Consider the following 26553-nt stretch of genomic DNA (forward strand, 5'->3'; position numbering starts at 1 on the left):
ACAAAACATCGTTAGTTGAACCAAAGATAATATCATCTACGTATACCTAAACCAACAGAAGATCTCCATCCTTTTCTTCGATGAAAAGAGTGCAATCGATAAGACCTCAGTGAAAACCATTCTCCAGAAGATAGTTCGATAAGGTTGCTGTCACACCCCGATATTTCCACGTATTACCGGTGGGACCGATGGGGAGTATCGTGATGTAGTTGATATCATCATAGTCAAACAACACAAATTATAAATGCACAGCGGAAGCAAAAAGATAGATTTATTTCAACCGAATAAAGTTTTAATATTAAGTATAAAAAACAGTTGAAATAGATCCACAAGCGGATCAAAATAAAGAGGAAACTTTATTCAACAGACTTCATGCATCTAAGCTTGCGAGACTTCTATTTGATGCTAGGAGAAACCAGCATATTACGAGTAGTACCTGCACTTAGCCTTTTTTGGGAAAATACGTCAGTTTACACTGTAATATAATTTAACTGACTCATTTTGAAAATGTTTAAAAATTGATTTGAATGCACATGGCACAAAAGATTTTATAACCTGGGGTAATTATTTGTATATAAACTTGTAAAAGAATTACATGTTTCTTATACGTTCAGTAGCCCGGGTTAAACATTGGGTTAAAGATTAATTGACGCACCACATGGTATAGTCCCGCGGCGGGTTATACCCGAAACCGACGGTTATACCTTATTATTTATAAATGCACTGGCTGGTGTACGCCTACACCCGCGTGTGCTAAGGTCGTGGCCATTTCTTAAAATGATGCCAAGGATATCCGGGATATGGTCATTAACCCCCCAAAGGTTTTAAGCAAACAAAACAATATAAACGGGTCATTTCAATGAATTAACCACCATACAATTAAAGATTCAATGCCCGACCAAGCGGTATTTTATATACCGTACCCCAAGCCCGTAAAAGGGAAAATAAGTTAAAAGTATTTACCTTTGCAAGTAATAATCACAATAAGCAAGTGCATGTAGCTTTTACCGGGTCTCCTATTCGGGAACGAAGGTTTATAATAACGTATTAGATTCCTAACGGGTCTTTAATTTAGCCTAAGCTTAGACCGGTTAGTTTTAAAAAGATACGGTTCAAACGCATGATTAATCGAGAACAAGAATAGAATGTGATTTAGACCCGACAAGTTGAAGACTTTATTAATATGGGTAAACTAAACACATTCTGGATTTTGAGACAAAAATGATAAGGTTTGACCCATTTTGGTCAATTTATGCAAACTAGTCACATAAACTGAACTGAATGCGAATAAGGCGTAACGGGTAACCACAAGAGTCATATATAGGTTTCCTAAGTTAATATGACTTAAATATGTTGTGACATCAGTAAGATATCTTCTATTATGCCCAAAATGATTTTAAACTCAAACTATGCCCCCGTAAGGGCATTTTGGTCATTTTAAAGGTTATAAAAGAGTTTAAATAATAATCTGAGTCATAGGTCTGGTTAAATCAGTAAAAATACTTAGTTTAATAAGTTATAACAGTAGGGTATCATATATATGTGAAATTTATTAATTATAACCACACTATGCACCGTAGGGGCATTTTGGTAATTTCACATAAGCCTAAAAGGTCAAAACTGGAAATCTGAGTTTAAAACTTTTGCTTACTGTTAAAATATAAAAATTTACTGAAAATATCAGTAGACATCAAACTTATAAGTTTAAAATAGTTTTAATACATACTATGCGTTAAAAACGCTTAAAAAGGCGATTTGGAGCCATTTCCGGGTTTTCAAAGGAAAGCTGATATTTTTATTATTCCAGAAGGCTCAAAATAATTTATTTATCATATTAGATCAGTAAAAAAAGGTTTGGTATCAAAATGATTTGTAAAACTCATTTTATAGCCCAAAAGGGCAAAACCGGCAATAACCAAATTAAACTTAGAACCCTATGTTATGCTCAGCCTAAAAGTAAATAAAAATCTCAAAAAATCCCAAAATATTATTTTATATCAGTAGGTAAAAAGTTTGATATCAAAACTTGGGTTTAGATAGGCTATATGCTAATTACGCCATTTAATTACTAAAAGCTTCTTATTTACGCTAATGAGCATAACTACTAATCTAGACCTCAAACTGATGTCAAATTTTAGGGACAAGTTTGGAAATCAGTAACTAAGGTGTCCACTCTTTTACATTTTCAAAAATCACATTTTAAGGTCATATGGGCATAATAGTCAACATTTAAGCAATTAACGGAAACATGCATGTGAATCGGATAACTAATGAAGCAAGTTGTATAATCTCAGAGAGTTATACTTATATGAAACCTGGTCCTAATAAAGCTCTAAGTCATTTCTAAACTATGCTAGAACGGGTCAGAACTGAAAGTCAAAGCAGAAGTCAAACTATGCGACTTTCGGTTCCGAACCGAGCCTAAACTGAAAATTGTCAGGGTGAACATGTTTAGGCATGTTCTTACATTAATTACCAAGTTATATTAATGATAAAACAGGTTGCATGGATCCTACATTGCTAATTATGCTTTAATTTGAAAATAAGCTTTCTGTTGACTTTTTAAAGTTAACTTTGACCCGACAATTGACCTAGTTAGAGTGGGAATCAGAGAGTACCCTTTTAAGGGTTTATTACCCACATAATTACCAACTCATAGGTATTTTTAATTCGAGATTTGACTGGACAAATCTTGATTAATCACGAAGTCAAACCTTAATTACGATGGTTTAACTTTAAGCTAATTAACTAAGCTAAACTGAATTAATGAGGATTAAGGACACTTACAAGAGTCCTAAGTATGATTAGGGAACTTAATAGAAGTAGCTTGAGCTCCATGAACTTCAGAGAAACCTTGAGGTGAGTTTTGAATGAGCAAACAAAACGGTTGCAACTCATCCTCCTTATATAGTGATCCTAAGTGTCCAAGATCATGCCAACATAGTCTACAAGTGTTCCCTGATGATCCCCATGTGTCCCTATGCATGAAAATCTGTTGGCCACACTCCTGTATTAGAATACCATGCTAATGAGGCAGTGTAACAGGCTGAACAGGCAGTTGTCCAAATTCTGCTGCCAGCGACAGTCTTACGGACCGTAAGCAAGAAGCCTTGCGGTTCGTAAGCACCTCTTGCGGACCGTAATCTCTGGCCCTTGCGATTCATAACCGACCTTCATCTGAGATGCCCAGTTACAAGACTTACGGACCGTAAGCCCTTGACCTTGCGGTCCGTATCTGCTTTTTAAATAAAAACCGCCCAGCTCCGCCATCTTACGGACCGTAAGGCACCTCCTTTGCGGTCCGTAAGCCTTCATCAGAAGACAAAATCTTTGAAAACTTTAAGGTCTTTACCATGCATTCTTGTAGCTCGAATCATCAGTCATAATTAGCAGGAGGGGACCATAGGGACAGGTTTTGCATGTCCTTGCATGTGTTGCTAAGCACATGAGTTTCTCTTGGACTTATTAATGCATGCTTTTGAAAGGAATTTGTCGTGTGGGACATAGGATCCATTTCTTATGCAAACTGAATCATACTTCATTAAAATCACCGGATTTGAATATATTAGATGTTTATAAAGTATATTAAGGTTTGGGATTTATAAATAGGTCGCTCAGAGGTATTAATTAACATGTCGACACTTCTAAATCCTACCTTACATCTTTTACTTGATCCGGGTTTCATGACACGTTTATCTTGCATGACACGTGTCTTTATTTTATTGGGTATGATCTTATGAGGTGTTACATCCTCACCCCCTTAAAAGAAATCTCGACCTCGTGATTTACTAGAACAAATGAGGGTACTTTTCTTTCATGGTGGACTCTAACTCCCATGTATATTCGGGACCTCTACGGGCATCCCATTTTACCTTGACAATTGGCACATGCTTCCTTCGAAGCTTCCTAACCTGTCGATCCTCAATCGACAAAGGTTTTTCCACAAATTTCAAGCTCTCATCTATGTGCACATCTGTATGTGATATGACTAGCGATTCATCTGCTAGACATTTCTTCAGATTGCAGATGTGGAATACATTGTGAATACCACTGAGCTCTTCAGGTAAGTTTAACTTATAAGCCACTGTTCCTACACATTCGATAATCTTGAATGGTCCTATATACCTTGGGCTTAACTTACCTTTCTTACCAAATCGCATCACCCCTTTCCAGGGTGACACTTTAAGCAACACTTTATCACCAACCTCAAACTTCAGAGGTTTTCGTCTTTTATCTGCATAACTTTTCTGCCTATCTCTGGCAGCTTTCAGGCGGTCACGAATCTGGACAATCTTGTCCGTCGTCTTAAAGACTATGTCAGGACCTAATAATTGAGCTTCCCCTACTTCTTCCCAATAAATAGGCGTTCTGCATTTCCTACCATATAATGCCTTAAAAGGCGCAGCCTGAATGCTTGTATGGTAGCTATTGTTATAGGAGAATTCGACCAACGGTAGGTGCTTGTCCCAACTACCACCTAAATCAATTACACATGCACGAAGCATGTCTTCTAAAGTTTGAATGGTACGCTCACTCTGCCCATCCGTCTGAGGATGGTAAGCCGTACTAAAATTCAAATGCGTGCCCAAAGACTGTTGGAAACTTTTCCAAAAATGAGATGTGTATCTAGTATCCCTGTCAAAGATAATAGATACTGGTACGCTGATGTGTGTAAAATGCAACATATAAATTACATCAAATGAGGCATAAAACTAACCCTTTTTAAGTACTAATGTTGGAAAAAGAGTGTTTTTGTCTTCCTTTTGTATTTTCAGGATGAAATTAGCTCAAATTCACAAAAGAAGCAAAAAGACAGCTAAATCTAACATAAATACAAGAAAAGGAACAAAAGTGGATTGCCCGACCCCTCAACGGCATCTTCCCAAGCAGAAAAGAGAAGTCAGAAGACTGAACACGCCCCGTGCTCAGCCAGCATGGGGCCGTGCCTAAGAAGCAGCAGAAAAGACAAACCTATAGAAGCTTCTATTGCCCACCATGGGGCCGTGTCCAGTGAACACGGGGGCGTGGCGAAAGTACAGCAGGCGCATTAATTGCAATTGCGAATTACAATTAATGAAGAGAGAGAGTGTCAGACGGGCACGGGGGCGTGTCCAGCGGACACGGGGCCGTGCCCAGCCTTCTGTTCAGCCTATAAATAGGAGTGCTTGGTTTCATTTCAACTCATCCCTTGGCACACCACCTCTCTCACACTTCATCCACCACCCACCACCATCACAACACCATCATCCACCACCATCATCCATTGTCCATCATAGAGTGTGTGAGTCGTCTCGGGATCCAAGATTGATCATAAGAGTTCTTGACAATCAAGGCCATGTTTGCCTAAGTCTCTTACATCACTTGGTGAAGATAAGTGTTTAGTATAATACTTTTTATTTTTAATCTTTTGCACTTTTTATTTGGTTTTGTATTAATGACTTTAATAACTAGTTGCTTATGTTGAAGGTGATCTTTCCTTATCGTTTGTCCGTGGTGTCTTGGCATTATTTTACTGTCTATATAAAATAAAAGATTTTCACCATTCATATCTCCACGGTCTATATGGAGGTATGTTGGCTACCTGGTCGGGGGTTAAGGGAACGGTTTGGTAAGGGTCTTGCCCTTGTTCAGCGTTTAGAGGTCCTGCAAGGGACCTGGGTCAAATTTAGTAGGATCTCCTTCAATGCCCATAGGTATTGGATGGCGGGGATCCAAACTCTTTGACCCCCTCATAAGTTAACTACTATTAATACCATAACCCGACTATTTAGGACTGTATCCCTGCTGACTCAGACTACTTAGCCGAGGGTAACGTCACCGCCAAAAGCGGGGCCTACCATAATTTGCATTAATAACTTAATTCATTATCTTCCAATAATCCAACCCTTTAGGATTGTATCCTTGCTGACTCAAACTACTGGGTTGAGGGTAACGTCGCCTTCAAAAGAAGGGCCTACTACAATAACTAAGATAATCTCTTAAACAAGTGCAAAAGTGCGAAAATAATCAAAGGTTATACTAATACACGAGTCGGATCCAAGTGATTCATCTTGTCTATCTGTTTTTTATTTTATTTTATTTTTTTTCAGCATTTAATTAGTTTCTATTTTCTTAGTTTAAAAACCTTTTCTAACTTTTTGATTTGATTAGACGTTGAGGATAAACCGGTACTAAAAGCTCTTGTGTCCTTGGACGACCTCGGTATCTTACCAACGCTATACTACGTCCACGATGGGTGCACTTGCCCATATGTGTGTTTAGTGTTAGTAAATATCGTGTTTTATAAATTTAAAACTTGGCTAAAAGTGTAAAAAGGGCTTAAATATACATCTAAATTATATAACACCTCACACACATCAAGTTTTTGGCGCCGTTGCCGGGGACACAAGGATTTTAAGAAAGCTTAAAATCGACGGCCAAATCAGTTTTTCAAAACCTTTTTAAAACGCGCGCACATTTTTCTGCATTTTAGTTTAGTTTGCATTTACAGTAGCCTGAACACGGGGCCGTGCTCGCTGAGCACGCCCCTGTGCTGCATATTTTTAGTTAGATACCCAGATACAGAGTCTGAACACGGGGCCGTGCTCACTGAACACGCCCCCGTGTCCAACGTGACCAGTAACTTTAATTAAAACGCCCAGATACAGATCCTGACCACGGGGCCGTGTTCACCCAACACGGGGCCGTGTCCAGCTTCTGTTTCTGTCTTTGTTTTTGTTTTCTGGTCCCGGGACTCAGTTGTGGTCTGCTGAGTGATTCTTATGGATCAATACTTTGGAGGTTACAACTACACCTATGATGAGGATGATTATAGGAGTAATTATTGCACTAATTGTGTAACACACACTCGGTTCAATATAGTAACTCATATCAACCATCCAATTCATACACCTACTATGAGGAGCCCAGGTACGAGCCATCAACTTCATATACATCCTATGAAGACCAAAGGTATGAACCTCCTCCCTCATACTCATGTTTTGATGAACCAAGGTATGAACCTTCATACTCATACTTTGAAGATTCAAGATATGAGCCACCACCTTCATACTCTTACTATAAGGAACCATGGCGTGAACAACCCACCTCATATGAGTACTATGAAGAACAAAGTTTCGACCCTTATCCATCATATATTTACCATGAAGAACAATGGTGTGAACCATCTACTTCATATGAGTACTATGAGGAGCCAAGGATCGAACAACCGGATTCAAGCTTTGAGGATCCCAATTCTTTTTCTCTCTCCGAAGTGACCAATAGGATATTAGAACACATTAAAACTATCGAACGTTGCATAAGAGAATCTCGTGCAAGGGAAGAGGAATCCCGCGCAAGAGAAGAATTAAATTGTAACAATAACGTAGAGATAGTTGAAAATATAAAAATGGAAGAACAAGAAAGTAAAAAACCGACACATGAGCTAAACAACGAAAAAGGTGAGTCCGATAACGCTAAACTACAAGAAGAGTCTAATTTTGAAGAAATTAACCTCTTGTCGCCTTCTTTTGAAAATCATTGTTTAGTAATCCCTCATGCCAAGTTTTTAAAAGAGTTAAACACTAGTGCTAAAATCAAAGAAATGGTAAGTGTTAAGTTAACTAATGATCAAACCTCGCTAATAAAAGAAGATCCTTTTGAAATTAACATCACACCGGTTCCATGTTTCTTTCAAAATTCATTTATTAGTAATATCACCATTGATAAAGATCTTTGTGTTAACATAATGCCTAACTACATTTTTGAAAAATTAAGTATTAGTGAATTCGCTCCACTTCAAATACCCATTTTTCTATCCGATCGGAAAGTGATAAAATCAATCGGTGTAGTTGAGGATGTCTTGGTTCAAGCAAATCAAATGGTAATCCCAAGCGACTTTGTCATCCTCGATGACGCTCCGTTAGTCTTGGGAAAGCCTTTTGTACAAACTCATAAAGCTTTGAAAAACCGGAAATTCAACAATCTACCTCTTCAATTAGGGGCATTCAAAAGGAGCATAGATCTTGAGCGTTCAATGAAATATCCTTTTGGCAATAATGACCCCCTAATTGAAGATGAAGATGAACCACCCGATACAATTGAAGAGGATGACCACTTTGTTGAAGAAGAGATCGCCATAGAACAAACCTTTAAGGTTCTTGATCTAAATGAGCAACAAAATAAGGTGTCTTCTAAAGACCCACCCATTGAGCTCAAAGAACTTCCTAAAGGTTTGGAATATGCTTTTCTAGACAAAGATGGTAGTTTACCTGTAATTATTTCTTCTAAATTAAGTAGCATAGAAAAAGAGAAATTAGTTAATCTTCTTAAAAAACACAAAAACGCGATCGCTTGGAAGCTTGTAGATATTAAGGGAATAAGTCCTTCCATGTGCACGCACAAAATTTTAATGAATGATGATTACAAAACAGTAATTCAACCACAACGAAGAGTAAATCCCAATGTACAAGAAGTGGTTAAAAATGAAGTCATCAAACTACTTGACGCCGGACTAATCTATCCTATCTCCGATAGTCCATGGGTAAGTCCCGTCCAAGTAGTCCCAAAGAAAGGAGGTATGACGGTAATAACTAACGAGAAAAATGAACTAATACCAACAAGAACCGTCACAGGATAAGGAACCAACCTTGACATTGTATTAAAACTCGTAAGGTAAGTTTGGCAATCCATGTTCTTCATAACCAACGATAGGAAATCAGACTCAATCTTTTCCACCTCATGCTAAGGGCAGTAGTTCTCCTTGATGAGAGTAACAAATTGATCCCATGTTATATTGTACAATGGAATCTTCCCGATTGCTTGAATCAACGACCTCCACCAGGCTAGGGCCTCACCCTTGAACGATTGAGATACAAACTTTACATTATCCTTTTCAGCACAACCGCTGATATCCACCACAGTGTCCATCTCATCCAACCATGTCATGCAATCAACTGCCCCTTTTTCCCCAGTGAAATCCTGGGGTTTGCATGAAACAAAGTACTTATAGTGCAACCTTTAGCACGTGGTTCTTGATCAAACACTATCCTCTTGGATGGAACGCTGTGTTGGTTTGAGGAATATTGAACATCATCTTTCTTGGGCTTAGGTTGGATAGAGGGTGGTTTGCTGTGGGCTTCAAAATGGGTTTTAGGAACAGATTTAGAGGGCGGTGTGGACAGGGTTCTGCTTCGAGTCCCGCTAGATTCACTATATTGCCGCTCCACAGCTTTTGCAACAACATTATCTACTAATGCTTGCAGTTCTGCTCCGGTCACATGTATCTTAGCGTTTTCATGGTTTTCTACCGGATGACTGTTTACCTCATCTGACCCAGTCATGTAGCTTTAATTGCTACATAAAAGAAATAATGGACAAGGTTTATTTAGAAGGTTTTACAGTATTTTATGATTTATTTACCATGGTTTTAATAGCCATTTTGGGTTAATTTGTTAATTATTTATATAGATTTAGGATCTTTATTACAATCCTTTATTATAATTTAATAATAATAGCACAAAAGCCTAGTCACATAGACAAATTTAATTTATAAACCAAGATTTTTACAGAATCGAGGTTCTAAGGTTTGAATCAAAGTTCATCACCTTTTCTAGACAGGGAGTTGTAGGCTACTACTGTCTTTAGTCTCAAGGGACATTAAGTATAGCCTGTAGGCACTTCATCCTTAAGGGATGGTTATACAAATAAGGGAAAAATTGGAATAATCCAAAGTAAAGATGACTTATGTGATTTTAGCGAATCGCATTTTGTCAAGAATGCTAACATGCTTTCAGATGTTAACAAAAATTGGAATCTTTTGTGTAGGTTTTACCATCTTAGTCATGTCTGCAACAACATACAAACTAGGTTTTACCTTTAAGATTCTTTTAGTAATTAACGCAAAACCATCCTAAATTGAGATGTTTAATATGGATCTGAATCTAATTGTGGAACTACCATCTTGGCCCTATCTTTAAGGTGACACATGGCTAGGTCTTGTTCCTCTTTAGATTTTACCATTTTATTATAATAGTAAATCTTATTTAAAAGAATGTTTATTTTCATTTACTTTATGTTTTATTTTTATGCATATAATTAGCAATAAATATAAAAATTAAAATTAAACCATTCCATTACAAATTTTAAACAGTACAAATTTTTGCCCTAAACGGGACTTCTAAGAAATAACATGCCCACGCAGGGGCGAAACAAACAAGCATACCCACGCAGGGGCCAACAGAAAGACATGCCCACGCAGGGGCAGATTACAAAAAGACAAGCCCACGCAGGGGCTGAGTACAGAAACAAAAGTCCATGCAGGGACTTCATTACAACTAAATAAAATAAACAAGGATTTTCAAAAATCCCTTCTCTTGGACTTCCCCTTGAGTAGGCCTGCCAAACCCTTGAAGAAGCCTTGACGTTCCCTGCGGTCTTCTTGTCACACCCCGGCCGCGTATAACATGCAACCGCGGCGGAAACGCCAGGGAGTGTTGAGGACAGAATTGATTGTTTCATAACCATGGAAATCAAAGTTACATTTTATTTATTAAACAAGAGTAGTACATTGTCTTAAACATGAAAACAAAGAGTTTATAACATAATTAACTAAGTCTATCTTCAGTTTTAATCTCTAAGGCACAGGTCCGCCCTAGTATCGTGATCAACATCTTATGGAACAGATCCTGAAAACACATGTGAAAGTAGGTACGTCAGCATAAAAATGCCTGTGAGATACATAGGTTTAGTGAAAATGGGATTCATGACTTGAGTTTAAAGAATGTTTAATAACAGTCAGTCATGAACCTTGTAATTTGTCTTGCTTTGTAAACCATTTGAAAAACGATAACATCAAATGATATGTATAGATAAGTGCAAGGTTAAACGAGTAACCAATTAAAATGAGTTGAATATAATAAGTTGTTTTGTAAGACAATGTTTTATGAAAAGTGTGTTATTTGTATAAAATGTTATATGTCTAAACTGAAATGATTTAGATAACGCTAAGATATGTAATATTATACAAACATTTATATATAGGAAGTACCAGCGGCGTATCCACCATGTTTGCATCATATTACATACCCCACGTTACTCAAACCATTTACCCAAACCAATCCACCATGTAAATTGTTCATGTATAAACCAAATGTCAAGTGTTATTGTGTAAACCATGTCAAATGTTTATGTTCAATGTAAACCACCAAATGTGTATGTCAATGTCAACGTGTTTATGTTTAATGTAAATCATGTAATGTGTATCCCAAAATGTATCATGTATGGTAAGCGAAATGTATCAACTTAAACCATATGTAAAATGCACAAAACAAGTCGTTGAAGTAAAACGTGGTTTAAATCAACGTTATGTTCTGTGGAAAAATGCATGCTCTATTGATATTAACATTTATGCGGTATTGTAAACTATGCATACATCCAAGCCTTGAGACTGTGGCGATAAACCCTTAAACAAATTAAAGGTTTATCTAAGTTATGCATATCGAATTCGGTCATTCCTTCCAATCCTATCAAACCCAGGATTTCAGGAACGGGAGTTGTCAATTCCTATGGTACCACTACCTACTAACGAACGACGTAGCTAATGTTAATGAATGTATTGTCCCATGTTAAACAAACCAAATGTCATAACAAAATGAAGGCATGTGATGTAAACAATTGTACTAAGTATGCTAAGTAAACATACGAAGCAGAAATGTTCATGTAAATCAATGTGCCCATATGCTGAGTAAACATATGCAGCAGAAATGTTCATGTATGTCCATATGCTGAGTAAACATATGCAACAGAAATGTTTATGTAAATCAATGTGTCCATATGCTGAGTAAACATATGCAACAGAAATGTTCATGTAAATCAATGTGTCCATATGTTGAGTAAACATATGCAACAGAAATGTTCATGTAAATCAATGTGTCCATATGCTGAGTAAACATATGCAACAGGAATGTAATGTAAATCAATGTACTAAGTACGCACACAATGGGCATACATAGCATGAAATGTAATGAAATCATGTACTATAATGTACTAACAACATAGCAGGCATATAATGTGAAAACATGGAAAGCATGAATGTAACAGATAGGCACATGTGTTTCACCCCAAAACAGTTTGGAAAACAGTAAAAGAGGGGTTCTATGTACTCACCTGAGATTGCTTTGGAGTTCTTGTATAATGACCAGATAATGCTTAAGATCACAGGATATCAAACGGCACCTAATAGGTAGCTATGTTAATATACCGGATCAAATCGGAAGGATCGGATAGTACGCGGGTTCGTAAACCAAACGAGTATGGAGACTCGTGTAATATGGTTTAACAAAGCCTACATACTAAAATGAAACCTAGCCTAAGTGCTTACGGCCCATTACGACCCGTTTAGGTAGCTTATGCTACCTTACGCGTCGTTCGCGTAGAACGCGTTCGGAACGCCTAACAGCACGACCACAAGGTATAACCTCGGAAGGTTATAGCTATGGTCACCTAATGTGTTTGGTCGGATCCTAAAGACGGACCAAATGGGTCGGGTTCGAAAGTATAAGCGATGGTTTAGATCGCTTACCTTACGACCCTATATAAGCACTAAACTAAAAGTGACGAGCTAAGCATGTTAGAACATGCTTAACTAAGTTTAGAAAACAGGTTTGGCATCAAAACAAACGGTTTTGATGCTCACGAGTAGTTTGGTTACAAAATACGCAAGAATGCGCATTTTGGCCGAAACTACGACTCGTCACTGAGCCTAGATAACGTGGAAATCAGTAGGTATAGTCACTACGGACTATAACCATCGTGATCACGCTCACGTTATGAAGTTCCATGAACTTCGCATCGACCATAAGCTGGTCAATGTAGAAAGTCAACAAAACGTTGACTTTCAGACTCGAAAAGCGATAAAACAACGAAAGAATACTTACGGAGGGTCCCCGAATGCTAATCTAGATCAGAGAAACTCAGGTATGAAGCAATACTTCAACTTAGAGCTTTTAGATCTGATTCTTGTGATTTTTACACAAAAGGGGGGGGGGTATTTATAGGAAAAGTGGAAACGTTAGGATCGTTTATCGAATATCGTGCCGCGATCTCGTGCGTACACTTGTCGAAATGTTGTGGTAAGTCAGAAAATGCCCCTTGGCTCTTGATTGGGTAAAAGGGCATCGCCCCTTGATCGAACGAAAGGCCAACTGCATTAAATGCATACATTGAATCTGTCTGACAGTCCCACGCGCCCCACGTGAAAATGCAGGCAGATCTTACGCGGGCCGCCTGGCCCCTTCTGATCTGCACCAACTTTCAGCAATTACAGTTTTGGTCCCTGTTGCGTGTTTAAGCCATTTCCGACACTTCTAAGGCCCGTAAAGCCAACTTTAAGGCCCTAAAATGATGCCTAAACATTGTGGACATGAAACATGCTCAAAAATGTGTCGGATGTTGGTTCGTTTGGCCGTACGATCGCGATGTTCGCTTAATTACGACGGAATGCGCATAAGCGCGAAAGACGATCCAAATGACGCGACGAATGGATTTTTCTTATGCCAAACACTAAGGCATAATATTAGGATGCTTACATAAATTTTTTGGATGTCCGGATGTATTCAGAACGTAAGTTATGCGTGAAAGTGCAAACTTGTGCACTTTTTGACACTTTTGGCCCCTAAATGATCCAAAAGTTTGTTTTAGCATACTAAACCCCTCAAAGCCTATTTCTAAGCTATGTAAAGGATATTTATGGTATGTTTAACTTATGGACATGTTCCGGAATGTTCGTTACAGTTCAAATTGGCATACTTTCGTAGTTTGTCAAGTTTAGTCCCTGTAAGCGAAATTAACTTGTTTTTGCTATACCAAAGCCTTCAAACCTCATTTCTAAGTTATGTAAAGGTTATTTAAGGTATGTTGAGTATATGTTGATGTTCCGGAGTATTTGTCTCATTAAACTGAGTACGTTTAAGCACCAGTTAGCGTCTAGCTCTCAAGAAAGCAATGTAGAGTTTGAAATTGAGCAAAAGTCAAAACATGAAAAATGTAAAACACAACCAAACAAACATTGGGATCAAATAACATTGTTTTATTGATAACTGAACTGTTCGCAATGATTACAAGCACAAATGTTACTGTCTCCCCTACTTGTGGAAATTTCATCCCGAAATTTATTTAGAGGAAACTCGTGGAAAAAGATGCGGATATTTTGCCTTCATTTGATCTTCACGTTCCCAAGTAAACTCGGGTCCACGTTTAGATTCCCAGCGAACCTTGACCAAAGGAATGCGCTTGCGATTAAGCCACTTGACTTCACGTTCCATTTTTTCCACCGGTTTCTCAACTAATTTTAGTGTTTTATCAACACGAATCTCGTCAAGTGGTATGTGGAGGTTCTCATCAGCTAAACACCTCTTGAGATTGGACACGTGAAAAGTTGGATGAACATTTCCAAGTTCAGGAGGTAACTCAAGTCTGTAGGCTACCTTACCGATTCTTTCGACGATCTTAAATGGTCCAACGTATCTAGGTGCAAGTTTTCCTTTCTTTCCAAATCTGATCACACCTTTCCAGGGTGAGACCTTAAGTAATACACGATCACCGACTTGAAAATCCAAGGGCTTGCGTTTTAGGTCCGCGTAACTCTTTTGACGGCTTCTAGCTACCTGAAGGTTATCACTAACTTTCTTAACCTTATCTGTTGTCTCTAAAATGAGGGTAGGTCCAGTAAGTTAAGCCTCGCCGATCTCATTCCAGCAGACTGGTGAACGACATTTTCGACCATAGAGATCCTCGAAAGGAGCCATGTTGATGCTGGAGTGATAACTGTTGTTGTAGGAGAATTCAATCAACGGAAGATGTGAATCCCAACTACCACCAAAATCGATCACACAAGCTCTAAGCATATCCTCCAGTGTCTGGATTGTTCTTTCAGATTGGCCATCCGTTTGTGGATGATAAGCTGTGCTCAGATTAAGTTGAGACCCCATAGCAGATTGCATGGTTCTCCAAAAATGGGAAGTGAAACGAGCATCCCTGTCAGAAATGATGTTCAAAGGAACACCATGTCGTGCTACAATTTCATCCACGTAGATTTGAGCAAGTTTGTCAGCCGAAAAATCCTCACGGATTGGCAAGAAATGCGCTAACTTTGTAAGACGATCAACGACTACCCAGATGGCATCGTGACCTTTCTTTGTGCGCGGGAGTTTGGTAATGAGATCCATAGTAATGTTTTCCCATTTCCAAACTGGGATTTCTGGTTGCTCCAATAAACCAGAAGGACGCTGGTGCTCAGCCTTAACTTTAAGACAAGTAAGGCATTTTGATACATATAAGGCAATGTCTTTCTTCATACCAGGCCACCAATACTGAATACGAAGATCCTTATACATCTTATCTGAGCCAGGATGAATAGAATAGCGAGACTTATGGGCTTCATCCATAAGCAAGGTACGAAGATTATCTTGGCTCGGGACCCACAAACGGTCCATGAATTAATACGATCCATTGTCCTTCAGTTCAAGAGCAGGTGTTATGTGATAAGGAAATTCCTTATCCATCAAACCTTGCGAAACACAAGATTGTTGAGCCTGAGAAATACGGGCTTGGATATCGGTTTGAGCTTGAATAACAGATTGAACACGTACACAATGAAGCTTAGTACGTTCCTTACGACTCAAAGCATCGGCTACGACATTCGCCTTACCAGGATGGTAGCGAATCTCGCAATCATAGTCGTTTAGAAGTTCAACCCAACGTCGTTGCCTCATGTTGAGTTCCTTTTGATTGAAGATATGTTGAAGACTTTTGTGGTCAGTGAAAACCACACATTTTGTACCGTACAAATAGTGTCTCCAGATCTTAAGAGCGAAGACAACTGCACCCAACTCAAGATCATGAGTGGTGTAGTTCTTCTCATGAATCTTCAACTGTCTCGATGCGTATGCTATGACTTTGTTTCTTTGCATCAGGACACAGCCAAGACCTAATTTAGATGCGTCGCAATAAACGACGAAATCATCATTGCCCTCAGGCAAAGTTAGGACAGGCGCGTCACAAAGTTTCTGCTTCAAGTGTTGAAAAGCTTCCTCTTGCTTGAATCCCCAATCAAATGGCTTGTTCTTCTGAGTTAGAGTAGTTAGAGGAACTGCAATCTTTGAGAAGTTCTCAATGAAGCGGCGGTAATAACCCGCTAGACCAAGAAAAGAACGAACTTCAGTAGGAGTAGTAGGCGTATCCCAATCCTTGATCGCACTGATCTTGGAGGGATCTACATGAATACCTTGTTCGTTGACAATATGTCCTAAGAATTGAACTTCTTTAAGCCAAAATTCACACTTGGAGAATTTGGCAAAAAGTTGCTCTTTCTTTAGGAGTTCCAAAGTAAGACGTAGATGTTGCTCATGATCAACTTGCGTCTTAGAATAAATGAAGATGTCATCAATGAACACGATGATGAACTTATCCAAATAAGGCTTGCAGACCCTATTCATCAAGTCCATGAAAACAGCAGGAGCATTAGTCAAACCGAATGGCATGACTGTGAACTCATAATGTCCATAACGAGTACGGAACGCTGTCTTGGGAATATCTTCTTCATGCACCCGAAGTTGATGATATCCAGATCGCAGATCAATCTTTGAAAAGTAAGAAGCGCCTTTCAATTGATCAAAGAGATCATCAATGCGAGGTAGGGGATATCGATTCTTGATGGTAAGCTTGTTAAGCTCGCGATAATCGATACACATCCTAAAAGATCCATCCTTCTTCTTGACAAAGAGAACGGGAGCACCCCAAGGTGAAAAGCTAGGACGGATAAAACCTTTGTCGGAGAGCTCCTGAAGCTGCTTAGATAATTCTTGTATCTCTGATGGTGCAAGACGGTATGGAGCTCTGGCAATGGGATTTGCACCAGGTACGAGATCAATACGGAACTCGACTTGGCGTGCTGGAGGTAGACCAGGTAACTCTTCAGGGAAAACTTCAGAATAATCCTGAACGATAGGAATATCTGAAATAGACTTACCCTTGCCTTTATCTGCTGTAACATGTGCTAAGAAAGCTACATAGTGCTTTCGCAGATATTTCCGATCTTTAAAACAAGACATGAGTTTGAGACCACCGGCAGGCTTCTCACCACGAACCTGTAGGATCTCGCCTGTGGACAGCGGCACACGAACAATCTTCTCAGAACAAACTATCTCTGCGCGATGCTTAGATAACCAATCCATGCCCACTATAACGTCGAAGCTTCCAAGTTGCATTGGCGTGAGGTCAATAGGAAAAATATGGTCGTTAAGGTTCAACTGGCAGTTGCGTAGAACAGAATTAAGAACAATGGGTTCTCCACTGGCAACCTCTACTGTCAAAGGTTTACCTAGTTTCGTTCTAGACACGCGAAGCATTGTCTCAAAAGACAATGACACAAAACTCTTGTCGGCACCCGAATCAAAAAGAACAGATGTTGGCTGATTATTAATAAAGAACGTACCGTTCACCACCTCGTTGTCTGCTTGTGCTTCTTGTTCATTCATGTTAAAGACTCGACCTCGAGCCTGTGCCTGATTCTGGTTTGCATTCTGGTTCTGGTTGACTAGTCTTGGACACCGATTTCTATAGTGGGTCAGATCCCCACAGTTATAACAGGCACCTGGTGGGTAGTTTGGTCGTGCAGCCTGACCCTGTTGCTGAGCAACTTGTTGAGCAGGGTTCTGAACTGCGCGATTCTGAGCAAACCGACAAACATCGGCAAGATGACCCGACTTCCCACAGTTAGTATAGAAACGGCACTGATATTGCGGCTGATGGTGACTGTTGCATTGATTGCACAAAGGTGCACTTCCTGAATAGGGCTTCTTTGCTGGAGGTTGGTTGGGAGCTGCCTGGTTAGCTTGGGCAGTGACAGCATAGTTTTGGGAAGCCTTACGCTTCCTTGACCCCCTTGAGGAACCAGAATCCTTTCCCTTCTTGTTTTGACCTTTCTTGCTATCTTCCTTGTCAGCCGACTGTTTCTTGCCCTTGTCACCCTTCCTGTGTAGCTTATTCTTTCGAATCTGTGACTCAGTCAGTGTCGCTGATAACTCGATTGCCTGACGGAGTGTGGTAGGGTTGATACCAGTAAGGATGTCTTGTACTGAGTCAGGTAGGCCGTCGATGTACCTTTCGATGGCCTTATCGAGTGGGGTAACCATAGTCGGGCAAAGCAGACTCAACTCCTCAAACCTATCTGTATAAGCCCTGTGCTCACCACTATCTTGCTTCAAAACATCAAATTCTTTCTCCAACGCTCGTTGTCCAGGACGAGGACAAAACTCCCTCATCATAAGAGCTCTCAGTTCAGCCCATGTCTGAGCTAGAGCAACTTCTGCACCTTGATCTCTCATAACCCCATTCCACCATGTAAGAGCCCTCTTCTGAAACACGCTTGAAGAAAACTCGACCTTGCGATTATCCGGACAATGCACGTGGCGAAAAGTGTTCTCGATGCTCTCGAACCACTGAAGAAGCCCGGTTGCTCCTTCAGAACCACTGAACTTGAGTGGCTTAGCCGAGTTAAAATCCTTGTATTTGCATATACCATTGTTGTTGTTGTTGGCTTGGTTCCATGGAGCGAAGAGATTTGGGAATTGAGCAGCCATCTGCTGCGCAATAATCTCCGCCAGCTAGGCAGTAGCTATCTGGTTGTCGCGTCGAGGAGGCATTCTAGAAGAGAAAAACATGAAATGAAACGAGTGAGATGATTGGATGAAGAGAATGGGATGAAGCAAAATCAACAAAAGCAAAGATGGCGGTTATGCATCGCAAAGCAAACAAGCGACATGAAATGTCTAGTCAAAGTAAATGGGTCAGGATTAGTGTATCGCGAAGACATGCTCGCCTATAAGTGAACACTCACCCCAAGAGTTCCCAGGTAAGAGTGACTGGTCCGATTATGTGGATTTGTACGAACACTCTTGTCACACCCCCAAAATCCCACCTGCGGAGTACTACCGCTTGGAGGCGTGACTGACCAGGATCCAGCCACCAATCATACTGAACAAGCATATAAATAGTTATAAAAGTTTAACCATCACGATTGGTGTTCCAAAACAAATAAGTTTAAGTTGCAAGCGGAAGCATAAGTTTAAAGTTATAACATAAGTTCCAAAAGTTTCAAGTTTAACATAGTCTTGTAGCAATCCCTGTCCCACAACGATCCTCCTCCATGCAAGCTCCCACTGAGTACCTATGGTCCTGCAAAGCATGTAGTAACGAGTCAACAACTAGTTGAGTGAGTTCACGGGTGGGCGTTCGTTTTAGTTGTTTCGAAAACAGTTTACTTTATCTGGCATCCTGCCGTGGGGGTTACCCCATAGTTTAAAAAACGTGACCAGTTCGTTCCCAGTTACTCCGGCACTCCGGCCGTGGGGGCTACCCCATGTAGTTATCAGGCATTTCGGCCGTGGGGGCTACCCCATGTACATCATCTGGCTCTCCAGCCGTGGGGGCTACCCCATGTGTATACTAGACTCGTTACCGTATCGATTGCTGACTGTAGTCATGTTTATGTGCCCTGAAAACATCAATGTCTATCATCATTGACGTGCCCCAGATCCATTAGTTCACGCCCGTCCTCTGCGGCACGGTGTGAGGCTTGTCAGACCTAAATAGCGCTATCTAACTAATGACCCGCTCGCCATTGGCCCGGCGATTAGTCGATACAAGAAGGAGGGACTTCGTGATAGAGTTTTAGTCTAGTACGTTTATCCGTCCATCCGGACGAGGAATCACATTCCTGAACCACTGACGTCCTACCCAAGGTAGACGAGGAACCACGTTCCTTAACCCCGTTCCCAACCCAGGGAATCCCATGCTTTGTAAAGGGTGTGAACTCACCTTGGTTTGCTCGGCAGTTAATCACAGAAAGTCAATCAAGTCGCAAGTAGTCAATAACGTCCTAACATGGTTATCACGTATAATCAGGTTCGAACCAAGTAGTGCACAAATGTTCAACACGTATGGCAGACACTTTTAACAGTTCACAGTTCACAGGTAACAGTCAATCACAAGTTCAAAGTCCAAACAGTTGGGCTCGTGATAACAGGCCCAAATAACTCATCAACAGTAGCACAGAAGTTCATAAGTCCGGCCCACTAACTAAGGCCCAAAGTGTGGTCTCGAGTCGCAACCGGACTCGCAAGCATGGTCTCGAGTCATGCTGTGCGTTGATCATGGATGGTTGCGAGTCGCAACTGGTGTCGCAACCATGATTTCGGTTCATCATGCTGAGGTCTCGAGTCGCAACGGGACTCGTATCCTGTGGTTTCGGCTTGTCCTGTTATGGTTGCGAGTCGCAACCGCGTGGTCTCGAGTCATCACGCTGTGGTTGCGAGTCGCAACTGCGTGATTGCGAGTCGGTAGCAGTCGTTTTCAAGTTCACGTGTTGATGCAGATGTAGTCAGATTAGTGGTACAATATAATCAGGCCCAAATCCGGAAATAACCAATAGCATTCCACTAACAGTTTTCCTAATCAGGTTATTGGTCAAAGATGGATCAAAATCACAAGGGTTTTCAATCTTCAACTATCATTCAAAGTGTTCTTCACACATTCAAACCCATATTCATCAAGTATTCAACCTTTATTCAAACAAAACTATGAACAACCATCAAGATACAATTTACTAGCATGCATCCTAACATGACAAACATACTCCTTAGCCGATTTCATGACATATGTAAACCGATTTCATGAATCATCAAATCTAATAGTTTAAACTCTCTTTAACACATGAACACATTCCAACACTAAACTTTTTAACACACATAAAACATCATCTCATTTATGCATCTATTTAAGCACAAGCATAACATGAACATACTATCACTAAGCATTCAACAATGATCATCAAGAAATACTAACAAATAACATCATCTCATGCATTTTATCATACAAACATAACACCAACATTCAATCAAAACATCAAGAACACTAACCGGTTATGGATTTCGAGGGTGTGTGTGTGTGCCGATCCAAAGTCCAAATCCGAGAGTTTCTTGTGTCAACCGAGTGGATCCGAGAGTCTTGGAAATGTGTTTGTGTTCTTAAGGCTTAGAGAGAGAAGTAGGAGAGTGTGTGTGTTGTATTGTTCAACAAATGGCAAAAACTAACTAAGGGTAGTTTATATAGTCAAGTTCCAAGTGTGTGCACCCTTAGTGGGTTTCGAGTGGGGTTCACGGCCCAAAGGCCCAACCGGCCAAAGGTTCTCGGCCCAAGGCCCAAAACCGATTACTAGTCACTCGAGACCTCATGGTCTCGAGTCGGGTTCCTTGTTGTTTCGTGTCGGGTTCTCGGTTCACATATAACACGTACACATATATATATAATACACACGTAACAAAGCACTTATCATATAAAAAGGTTCACGTTATCATTTTAACTAGTCACATAACGTACAAGCAAGTTACAACGAAAGGTTCTAAATTTCGAGTTGTCACATCATCCCCAAGTTGAAAGAAATTTCGTCCCGAAATTTGATGGCACTCACTGAGGAAGCTAGTTAAGTTGTAAGGTTTTCCCGGTTTTCCTGGGGTGTCACATCCACCCCCCGTTGATCTGGAATTTCGTCCCGAAATTCCGTAGCTTCAGCCTCAGTAGCGTTTGTACTGTTCTCAAACAGTTGGGGATACTTTTGTTTCATCCGATCTTCGCGCTCCCAGGTAAACTCTGGGCCGCGACGTGAGTTCCAACGAACTCGAACAAGAGGTATTCTAGTGCTCTTGAGGACCTTAACATCCTGGTCCGTGATCTCGACAGGTTCTTCGACGAATTTCAACTGTTCGTCGATCGTAAGTTCCTTCAGAGGAACTACGTGCGTCTCATCTGACAGACACTTCTTCAGATTCGACACATGGAAAACGTTGTGAACTGCCCCGAGTTCTGCTGGTAATTTCAGTCTGTAGGCCACCTTGCCTATTTTCTCGATGATTTCAAAAGGTCCAACGTATCGTGGGTTGAGTTTGCCTCGTTTACCAAAACGAACCACACCCTTCCAGGGTGAAACTTTGAGTAATACCCGCTCCCCAACCTGGAGCTCAAGTGGTTTCCTGCCCTTATCGGCGTAGGCCTTCTGACGGTCACGAGCCGCCGCCATGCGTTGTCGTATTTGAGCAATCCGCTCAGTAGTGTCTACCACATGTTCTGGACCAGTGATTTGACTATCCCCCACCTCTGCCCAACAGAGGGGTGACCGGCATTTACGTCCGTACAATGCCTCAAACGGAGCAGCTTTAATGCTGGTGTGGTAGCTGTTATTGTACGAAAATTCCACGAGTGGCAGATGCCTTTCCCAGCTGTTGCCAAAGTCGATTACACAAGCGCGAAGCATGTCTTCTAAGGTCTGAATAGTTCGCTCGGACTGCCCGTCCGTCTGTGGGTGATACGCTGTGCTCATATCTAAACGTGATCCAAAAGACTTGTGCATTGCCTGCCACAGTTCCGAAGTAAAGCGTGCATCTCGATCAGAGATAATAGAGGTGGGCACCCCATGCCTCGAAACAACTTCCTTGAGGTATATTTCCGCTAGAGTGGAGAACTTATCCGTCTCCTTGATTGCCAAGAAATGTGCGGATTTCGTGAGTCGATCCACGATCACCCAAATAGTATCGTTCCCGCGCTGTGATCTAGGTAAGCCAGTAACGAAATCCATGGAAATTTGCTCCCATTTCCATTGTGGTATCTCTGGTTGCTGAAGTAGGCCTGAAGGTTTCTGATATTCCGTCTTGACTCGCGCACAAGTCAAACACTTGCTGACGTAAGTTGCTATGTGGGCCTTCATGCTAGGCCACCAATACGTGGTTTTAATATCGTGGTACATCTTGTCCGAACCAGGGTGTACCGAGTAGCGAGATTTGTGCGCTTCATCCATCACAAGTTCTCGTAAGTCGCCATAGAGTGGGACCCAAATGCGTCCTGTTACATAATAAGCACCGTCTTCCTTCTGTTCTAAGCGTTGCCTTGACCCGCGTAGAGCTTCAGCTCTAACGTTTTCTGGTTTCAGTGCTTCTATCTGAGCAGCTCGTATTTGCGAAGGTAGACTAGAATGGATCGTGAGTTGTAAAGCTCTTACACGCTTAGGCGTAGTGTCCTTTCGACTCAGGGCGTCCGCCACTATATTGGCCTTGCCCGGGTGATACCTGATAGAGCACTCGTAATCATTCAGCAGCTCGACCCATCGTCGCTGCCGCATATTCAGTTCCTTCTGCTTGAATATGTGTTCTAAACTTCTGTGGTCGGTGTAGATGGCGCACTTTGTCCCGTACAGGTAATGCCGCCATAACTTAAGTGCGAAAACAACAGCTCCCAGTTCTAAATCATGTGTCGTGTAGTTCTTCTCGTGAACTTTGAGTTGTCGTGAGGCGTAAGCTATGACTTTATCTCGTTGCATCAATACACAACCAAGACCTTGAATTGATGCATCACAGTAAACCACAAAATCTTCTGTGCCCTCTGGCAGTGAAAGGATAGGTGCACTGCAAAGTCTATCCTTTAGATGCTGAAAAGCTAACTCTTGTGCATTTCCCCAATGATAAATAACGCCTTTCTGTGTTAGTAAGGTGAGAGGCTGCGCGATCTTAGAAAAATCCTTAATGAATCTCCTGTAGTAACCTGCCAATCCCAAAAATTGGCGAATTTCCTTTGGTGTACGAGGTGCAGGCCAGTTCTTAATTGATTCCACTTTGGATGGATCAACGTGAATCCCATCCTTGTTCACCACATGCCCTAGGAAATGGACCTCTCGAAGCCAGAAGTCGCATTTCGAGAACTTTGCGTAAAGCTGTTCCTTCCGGAGGAGTTCCAAAATAAGTCGTAGATGTTGTTCGTGCTCTTCTTTGCTCTTAGAATAGATCAGGATGTCGTCGATGAAGACTATAACAAACTTGTCCAGATACGGTTTGCACACTCGATTCATCAAATCCATAAAAACTGCCGGTGCGTTCGTCAGCCCAAACGGCATGACCAGAAACTCATAGTGCCCATATCGAGTCCTAAAGGCCGTCTTAGAGACATCCTCTTCCCGAACTCTCAGCTGGTGATATCCCGATCTCAGATCGATCTTTGAATAGTAGCTCGACCCCTGCAACTGGTCGAACAAGTCGTCAATACGCGGTAGAGGATAACGATTCTTCACAGTCACCTTGTTGAGTTCGCGATAGTCGATACACATTCTGAAGGTACCATCCTTCTTCTTCACAAATAACACTGGAGCTCCCCAAGGCGATGAGCTAGGACGAATGAAACCCTTATCCAAGAGTTCTTGTAGTTGCGTGGAGAGTTCTTCCAACTCTGATGGCGCTAAACGATAAGGTGCACGGGCTACAGGCGCGGCTCCAGGAGCTAGATCAATCTGAAACTCGACTTGGCGATGGGGCGGAAGACCAGGTAATTCCTCAGGGAATACCTCAGGATAGTCGCGTACAACGGGAAAATCTTCTAGCTTCTTCTCCTTTTCTGTGGTATCAGTAACTAGAGCCAAAATCGCTGTGTGGCCCTTTCGTAAGCATTTCTGGGCCTTAAGAAGAGAGATGATGTTCTCAACAGCACTTCTCTTGTCGCCACGTATCATGAGAGGTTCACCACCTAAACCAGGAATACGAACGATCTTTTCGTTGCAAAGAATCTCTGCTCGGTGTTGGGATAACCAATCCATCCCAATGACAACGTCGAAACTACCCAAGACAATAGGAATAAGATCGATGGCGAAGGTCTGGTTAGCGAGAATAAGCTGGCAACCCTTGACTACGTGTGAGGCTTCCAAATTCTTACCATTAGCTAGCTCTACAGTGTGCTTGTCGCTCAGGGGTGTAGGAATACGCTTAAGCATCTTACTGACTTCTAGTGACACATAGCTAGTATCGGCACCCGAATCAAATAAGACTGTAACATAAAAGTCGTCGAGAAGGAACTTACCCGTCACCACGTTGGGATCATTCCTTGCTTCACCTTGACCAATCACGAACACTCGTCCCCTAGCACCATTGTTGTTGTTCCCATTGTTACCATTCCCCTGATTGTTGTTGTTGTTCTGGTTCAGTTGGGGACAATCCTTCTTGAAGTGGCCTTCAGCTCCACACTGAAAGCACCCTTTGTTGTTACCCTGCTGCTGTCGCTGGTTCTGCTGAGGTTGCTGACGATTCTGATTGACAGGATATGCGCTCCTGCAATCCTTTGCAACATGACCAGGCTTGTTGCATCGATGACAGTTGCCCCTGGTGCATGGCCCACTGTGGTGTAGGCTACAACGATTGCACTTGGGGTGATTTCCTTTGTATCCACCATGACTTTGACCACCAGACGACTGCTGACTGGGGCTCTTGTGATCATCTGTCTTTCTCTGCTGAGACTGAGTTTGCACTGAAGTTGAACCCCTGCTTGAAGTTCCATCCCATTTCCGTTTATCTCCACTAGAAGCACCAGAAGTAGTTGCAGCACCTATACGCTTCGGTAACTTGTTCTGCTCCACCGCTTGATCAGTAAGACGGTGAGCCAACTGTACAACCTGCTGGATAGTAGTCAACCTTGCTGAAGTCACATGACTTTGGATCTCTGGCACCAAGCCCTTGAGATAGAGTTCGATTCGCTTATACGGAGGATCCACCATAGTAGGACACAACAAGGCAAGCTCATGCGATCTCTTAGTGTATGCCTCAATTTCTGATCCTGACATCTTGAGATTGTAAAACTCATCCTCCAGTTTGTGAATGTCGTCACGACTGCAGTATTCCTCCCTGATCATTTCCTTGAAGTTTTCCCATGGGGTGGCGTTGGCAGCAACCAACCCTAACATCTGCACTTGAGCATTCCACCACGTGAGAGCCAAACCCTCGAGAGTACCAGTAGCATACTTCACCCTGCGCGCTTCAGGGCATTCGCACATTTCGAACACAGACTCCAGTTTCTCAAACCAGTGTAGGAGACCTACTGCTCCTTCAGTGCCGCTAAAAGTTGTGGGTCGACAGTCCATAAAGGTCTTAAAAGTGCACACCGGTGCCTGAGCATACTGACCTAAGGTATGTGAAAGAAAGACAGAGTTTAACACAAAGGTTGGTTCACGAGAGTAGGATCCAAATGATCCTAGAACATTTCGGACTGCAGGATATACCTCCTGCGTGTGCGGCTGCGAGCGCTGCGGCAACTCGCTCGTTGATCAAAGCCGTCAACTGGGCTTGTGTCATGTTAACGCGTCCAGACATGGTTCTTCATAATAAGAGTAATACGTGTGGGAGAGGTTCGCGAAAGTACAATAGTAGGACAGAGTAAGCACGCACGTGTTCAAACAACAGTAGCTATACTAATCAAGCATACCATGAGCAATGTACTACGTAACTAACAAGTAGGCAATGTACATACATTATATTACCTAGAACGTCGAGCCTTGCATGAGGAGCGAAGTGTCGTTGTGGACCGTTGAGCACTAAACCGGTTATAGTCTGGTTTTAACAAAAACGTTTCTCCTTTATTAAAACCAAGTTCACTATAACCAATGGCTCTGATACCAATCTGTCACACCCCCAAAATCCCACCTGCGGAGTACTA

Source organism: Helianthus annuus, chromosome 8 (assembly GCF_002127325.2).
Source record: "Helianthus annuus cultivar XRQ/B chromosome 8, HanXRQr2.0-SUNRISE, whole genome shotgun sequence".
Lineage (NCBI taxonomy): Eukaryota > Viridiplantae > Streptophyta > Magnoliopsida > Asterales > Asteraceae > Helianthus > Helianthus annuus.